Below are 7,635 nucleotides of genomic sequence, written 5' to 3' on the forward strand. Positions count from 1 at the left end.
GAACATTTAAGAAAAATACAAATGAACGCCACTAATGAACAGGTGTGGTAGAAAATAAAAGACGAGACATCAAATTAGGAATTGGAGAAATATCAGTTATAAGTTTTAGTTCTAGATTAAAAACAAAAAGGCAAACTATTCTTCTTTTCTTTATGTCAATCTAGTTGGCCATAAATCACGTTTATATAAGATACTTTCCTTTAGAATACCAAAACAAGTCTATAGCATATTGAATGAAAGGTTTATATTTTGAGTTCCGCCTGAGCACTTTTGCTCTCTTATTTTCTATTTTTCTTTTTCTTCTTTTGCGAATGAAAGGCAAACTATTCTTCTTTTCTTCAGCACAATTTACAACTTTGTAGTCAAGAAGGTTTTGATTTGAAACTATTAAGATTCCCAAAATATTTTTTTAAAATTCATTGATTTTTAAATTTAAAATTTAAAATTTTCAAACAACCTCGGATGTTTGACATGGTCCATACCAAAGTTCTAGTTTTTTTTTGAATGAACAGGAGAGGTCCGAGGGGAACTCTACTGGAAATTTTATTAACACAAACCACAAAACATTACAAGTGTCTTAAAAAAAGGGGGGAGAGTTTAGGAAACAAAAAACGAAACAAAGAAAATAGGGCTGATTAAATATTTTGCTCTAACCATAACTCAATATATGGGAAGTATTTTTTCTTCGCTCTCGAAAGGAGTTGCTTGAAGAGAAATCTGAAGATTTCCAAGTCCCGAAGGATGCTGGGTGGCACACCTCTAAATATGGCATCATTTCTAACTGTCCAGATGGTCCAGCACATGATGATGATAATCTCCATGAAGAATTTTTTCGCAGTCTGCAATTTGAGGCTCTCAATTCTCTGGACCAGGTCAGGGGAGCTGATTATCGTTAGGCCAACCAGAGCCCAACAGTCTCTAGAGAAATTACAGTCTAGGAATAAGTGATCTACAGTTTCTTCATAGTTTTAGTTGCATAAGATGCAGCCATAGGAAGGGAGATACATATGTTTTCTTCTCAACAAATTTCTGGTGCTAACCCTGTCTTGCACCAGGAGCCAAAAAACACTTTATGTTTTGGCTGGCAAGAAGATCTCCAAATCCAGCTAAAGATTGGGACTGCCTCAATGCTTCCCCTTAAGTGATTATAGGCTTGTTTGGATGTGAAAGAAGTATTTCCCAAAATGTAAGTCCAGGTATCGAAATTGTTGGTGAGATCTTGATTTTGTAGGATTTGTTGAAGTGCTTGAATTTGAGCAAAAGCTTGAACCGAAATGGCCAGATTGAAAAGGCCAGAAGGAGGGTCCATGGTAAAAGCACGATTGCAGGAGATGATTGGTTTCTTGGCAAAGGAGTACAACTCAGGGAAGGAAAGCTTGAGAGGCTAGTCGTCCAACAATCATCCCAAAATAGACAGGAAGCTCCATCCTTAATCTGAATAGAGGCAAGACCTTTAAATTTGTCAAGAAGCTTCAAAATATCTCTCCACCAGAAGGATCCTTTCATAGTGTGGCATGGAAGTCTCCCGTTTGAATAATGCTTCTCCCACACGAGCTGGACCCAGGGAACATCAGCATGATTGAAAAATGTATGTAGCTGCTTGAGTAAGAGAGCCTCATTGAAGGTTTTTAGATCCAGAATTTCCAGTCCACCATCCTTTTTGGCTTTAGTTACCAGGGGCTAGGCAGCTTTGGCATTGATTCTGTTATTTGCATCTGACCCTCGCCAAAGGCAGTGCTTTCTATATTTATCCACTTGTTCTCTGACGGAAGAGTGAAGGAGAAAGGTGCTCATGAAGAAAGTAGAGAGGGAGGAGAAGACAGAATTTACCATCTGTAGCTTTCCAGCTTGGGAGAGGAATAGAGAGGTGCTGATCAATCTTTTTTCACATCTGTTAATCAGGGGTAGGAAGTCATCAACTCTTGGTTTTGTCAGGCCAAGAGGCAGCCCAAGATAAGTGAAGGGAAGAGACCCAATAGAGCAGCCAAAGGTTGCAGCAAGGTGGATGATCCTATCTTCAGAAATGTTAATAGGGATCATCATGGACTTAGAGAAGTTGACATTTAAGCCAGTGGGGGCAGAGAAGGAATTAAGTAGAGCCTATAGTCTACAACTTTGTCCTTGAAAAGTTATTTTGAGTTCCAATATGTGTTTTAAGAACTTATATTTTGAAATTCAAAATTTATGATTTTCAAACAAATCTTGAATGTTCATATGGTCAGTTAAGCCTGGGAAAATTACCCGATACCCATTACCCGGACCCGGATTACCCAAATCCGAGGTACCCAATCCTAAATTCGGATAGCAATTTTGATTACCCTAAATTAGTTTGGGTGATTCGGGTAATATCCCCCACCTGAACTACCCGAATTACCCAAACATTTGTCTATATCTTTGTATTTATCATGTGTTGTTAGTTAAACATTAGAACTTATCAATTTCTTAGAATGTAATTCTGTTTGTTTGAACAAGTGAACATAATATATTATTCTCTACAAAATGCTATTGAAATTCTACACAAATTGCTGCTGAAATTATATATAAATTGCTATTGAAATTTTGTGTAGTGTGTTGTCTTATGAAAATTCGGGTAAATCGGGAATACCCGAACCCAAACCTGAATTATCAGGTACCCGAAATTGCGGGTAGTGTTTTTTTGAGACTAATATCGGGTAACAATTTTCATTACCCGAACTTTTAATTAACCGAATTACCCGACCCAAAAAAATTAGGTAACCCGAACGCCCAGACTTATGGTCAGTACCAAAGTTTTAGAGGCCGACCTAATCTATGAGTTGCTGATAAGCTTTTTATTCAAAGTTTTTTAGAGTCTTGAATATTTGTTTTACATTCACATATTTGATGTTTTTTTTTGAAATTTGAAACAATATTGGACAGAGACACATCCTATACCGAAGTTGTACTCCTTGAGTAGATTTAAAAATTTATAATCATTGTTTTCATTTAAGTTCATTTAGTAGCTAAAATATTCAATATAAGATTATAAAATGTTCAAATAAGGACAACATCCTATATGTAATTGTTGGCGATGCTTAACTCATATTTCTATCATCAACATTTGAACAATATAATCAAATATGAAAACAAAAACTTAGAACTTGGGCTTTTAGACTCAAATTTTGCATGAGTTTTGGTATATATGTTTTGCAAGAAGAGAGTGGAGGAGTCAGGCTTGTTGGGTCCTCCTCGACCTTGTACCTCTCACTGTACAGGACAGGCCTTTTGTCCTGGTCGAAAACCACTTATAGTCCCGGGTGACGAGCCGGGACTAAGGGATCGGGACCAAAAGTCCCACCTTTAGTCCCGGCTCACCGGCCCGGGACTAAATGGGGACATTTAGTCCCGGTTGGTAATACCAACTGGGACTACAGGGGGCGCCAGGCAGTGACGTGGCGTCACCCCTGGCCACCCCTTTTAGTCCCGGTTGGTATTACCAACCGGGACTAAAGGGTTTTTTTGTTTTTGTTTTTGTTTTTCTTTTTCCTTTTCCTTTTCATTTCTTTATTGATTTTGGTTTTCAATTGTATATGTTCTTCAATTTATTCGTATACGCCGCTATTATCCGTATACGTTGCACCTATACGAGAGCGTCATTATTGCACACAAATAAAGTATGAAACTACATATATATATTATCCGTATAATATATATATATATATCTATATATATATTATATAGCTATACATATATGTACATACACATTACATTTACAATAATAATATTATGTACAAGTAATAATCAAGTGTGCTGCCACTGGTTAATGATTACATAATGTTTGCCCGCCCACTCAAAGCTCATACAAGTGTTCGTCCTTGTTTGGAATGGGCTTGAAGCCCTGTGGGTATAAGTGGAACTCGCCGTCTTCCGGAATGACATGATCGTTGATAAATCCGGCGATCGTCTCCTGGACTCCAAGGAGTAATGTGTACTCGAACACTTTATCTTTCATATTCCACTCCTTCCATTTGCATTAGTTAAAAAAGATATTAATATACATAAAATCTATTTAGTTCCAACAAATAAATAAGATATGAATTTACTGTATTGCATGTTACTTACTTTTAGAACACTTTGAGCAGGTTTAAATAGGGTGCACCGCATAAATTCACAAATATAGTATCCACATAGATTCGTTCCAAACGGCTGCGTGGGCACCCAAGGGAGTAGAACAGGAGGAGGAAGTGACACATTGAGATCCGTATGATATTTTTGTTGTAGCCAAGCCCAAGCCCTGCCCAATAAGACGCTCGTTGATTAGGTATAGCTAGCATAATAAAGTAAAGGAGCACGCATCGATATTTAAAGTATGATATATACTTACCTCTGGATCATGTCTATTATGTCTTGATAGAGTGCCAGGTCTTTTTTCATTGAGTTCCACACATGTATTTTTTTGTTCCGTGATCTTAATCTCAATGAGTATCCAATGATCTCTGCATTTGTTTAGAGTCAACTTATATATGTATATCTTAATGCCGGATTAACTAAGACATGATATAACACAACACTTACCCCATATTGTAAGGGAAGAGTATCTTCTCCGTATGCCTTTGGTTATAAAAGAACCTCCGGAGGTTCTTCTCCATTTCCTTAGGCTTCAGATTCAATGGATCTTTAGTTTTAGTGTCCTTGTACACGACATATGGATCAATGAAACCAATTCGATTGTCTTTTTTCAATCTTTGTTCTCTCATCATGTGTCTGCACATCGGGAGCGTAGTTATTATGAATACATACATATGCTATAATGGGATTAATGATTGAAAGGAAGAATCACTTACAGACAGTAGCAGCTCATGAGAGATTTGTCGAGAGCATTCATATGGAGAAGTTGGTGTACTTCACTAAAATCTATCCATATGACGTCATCTCCACGGAAGTAGTGTCGGTCACGGACTCGGACGGCAATCAATTCTTCTTCTTTATGTTTTGAGCTGACTCTCAAGTAGTACTCGTGCAGCTTGTATATTTGCGTACCAAGTCCTCGTACCTTCTCAGGGTGGCACATACTCCTGCCGTAAACGTACCGACACTTATAGTCATCGACACCTCCGTGGATTGGCGCATCGGTACGCCCTAGAAGTGCTTCTAGGGGCAGCCTAGTTTCTTCCATCCAATTCCCGAGTTCATCTAAGTCCACATTAGCAGGTATAGTCATTGCCAGCAAGTTGGCGTTTGAACCGTACTCATTCGCAACCACTAGTGGCTGAACTGATTGTTGCGCTTGTTCACCGAGCTATGCAACTTTTTGCTGGACTTTTCTTTTGTCTGCCTTGATTTTCTTTAGGACAGTACGGTCGTAGTCTGATATTGTTGACCCTGGTTGTTTACTCGCAGCACGGTTCGCGTCTGTAATTTTCTGCACTACTTGACGTAGCTTTGAACGAGGATACATTAGGTATGGCGGCTCTTGCTCTGCTTTTCTATTAGCTTTGCATGTTTCAAAGAATGCTTTGACTTCTGCTTTGCTTGCAGCAAGCACTTCCTCATCGGTCTTCTCATATGAAAGCTTGGTCGTCTTCGGGATCTTCATGTTCAAAGCTTTCCTCTTTGCCACAGGTGGTTAGAGTGATCTCTATGTCTCGGCGGACGACCTCTTCCTCCTCGATGCAGCACCAGTCGGTGCCGATGAGGCGGCGGCCGTTGTCGGCATTGGCAGAGGCAGCGGCGCAGGTGGAGCTTGTTGTTGTGGAGGAGATTCGGCCGCGGGCGGCGTTGGATTCCTTCATGGAGGAGATGCGGCGGCCGGTGGTGGGGATGCGGCCTTCTCTTGTACGCCGCCGTCGTCGTCGTCGTCGTGTCCCACGGCACTATGGTCATGCGGTGAATGGACAGATGGACTTCGGTGGGAGGAGGCCCTGGATTTGAAGAAAAACAAATAAGGTATATGTATACATGACTAAATGTAATTTGATACAGTATATAATTATAGAAAAGGCAGTAGCGTCCACAATAATCCGGACCTGCTAGGGTTCGGTTGTGGCGGCGGCACCCTAGGAATAATGATGTACCGTTTCCTCCAACATATGAATGTCTTCTCCACTTCACCAAGTGTCTTCTCTCCATCACCGCCTTCGATATCGAGAGGCACATTTTCACGGCCTCTGACCACTCTATCCACCGAGACATAAGCATATCCGGCTGGTATTGGGATAGAGTGGATCCTTGGTGTCTTGGTGGGGTCGATAGGAGATACGACACCAGTAGCCACCTTTACTGTGCCATCGCCCTCCGGAATATGGAGCTCACAAGACGTCAACGGAGCAGTGACGTCATCCACCGGGAATCGTAGCCCTACGTCATCAACTTGCCTCGCAGGCGCCTCCGTAGAAGCACAACTGCTCTTTAGATGAGCTGAGCAAGGGCTAATGTTGGCGGCCGGTGGCTGTGACAAGCTTTGGAGGTGGGAAGTTACAGCTTCCTCCACAGCCTTTTAGATTTTCTCATCCATTGTGGCCTTCAGCGCTTGCTCCCGCTCAAGGGCCTGTTGAGCCACTTCTTGGGTCTTTATGAGTCCTTCCTCCAATCTGCATATCCGTTCCCTGTCCTCTTCCTTCTTTCTCTGGCGGCTTCTATAAGTTTCCCTATCAACAGGGAAGGCATGTTCCCACGACACGGTGCCATAGCCTCTCGTCCGTCCACCGTGCTCAGGGTTCCCCAGGGCGAATGTCAACTCATCTTTATCTCTATTCAATTCTCCACTTTTAGCGATGGAGCGGGCTTGATGGAATCTTTCTACAACAGCTTGGATGCGTTCCCCATACATGACCTTTCCGGTCTCAAGGTCCAGTGAGCCTCCGTGAGCGAAAAACCAGTGCTTCGCGCGCTCAGGCCACTCGAGGGATTCGGGCACCAACCCCGTGTCGATTAACTCTTTTTCGGCCTTTTCCCACTTAGGAACGGCGGTTTGGTAGCCACCTGATCCCATCGTATGGTGGTAGGTCTTGCGTCGGGCATTCTCTTAGTTCTTTCTCACCCGGTCCTGAGCCTCTTCGGACATCTTGAACCGTACAAAGTCGTCCCAAAACGGCCGTAGTTTCGCATAGTTCAGAGAGTTGAAATATGGAGTCATGTTTTTCTTGATGTAGTCTTGATATAGACGCTTCTTATAGCCCTAGAACATTGGTGTCATCTTCTTCATAGACCAATCTCGGACTCTTTCCTTCAACTGTTCATCATTTGTCTCCAATGTGAAATGTTGCAAGACATCACCCCAGAGTAGCTCCTTGTCACGTCTAGAGACATAACTGATTTCTGGGTGTTTCTTGTTCTCCTTCCATTCACGGACACTGATCGAGATCCTATCCCGGACAAGGTACCCTAAGTGGTTCACGAAGGCCCTTGAATGGGGTCCAAGTGGCTTGCTTGTTGCTTCCTCGAATTCTGAGATTACTAACCGGCCCTCCATAGGCTTCTTTGGGCCTTGTACTCTCCGGCTGGTCCCCGTGGTTGTCGTCGAGCTAGAGGGCTATGTAGAAAGAAACAAGACAATTTAATACAAGATATTATTTTGAATTATATCTGTAAAAACAAAGGAGACTGCCATATTACAGACCTGCTGGCCAGCATTGTCTTGCTCATTCAGGTCGACCAAATACTGAGAGCAGTCATCGA

Source organism: Sorghum bicolor, chromosome 10, assembly GCF_000003195.3.
Source record: "Sorghum bicolor cultivar BTx623 chromosome 10, Sorghum_bicolor_NCBIv3, whole genome shotgun sequence".
Lineage (NCBI taxonomy): Eukaryota > Viridiplantae > Streptophyta > Magnoliopsida > Poales > Poaceae > Sorghum > Sorghum bicolor.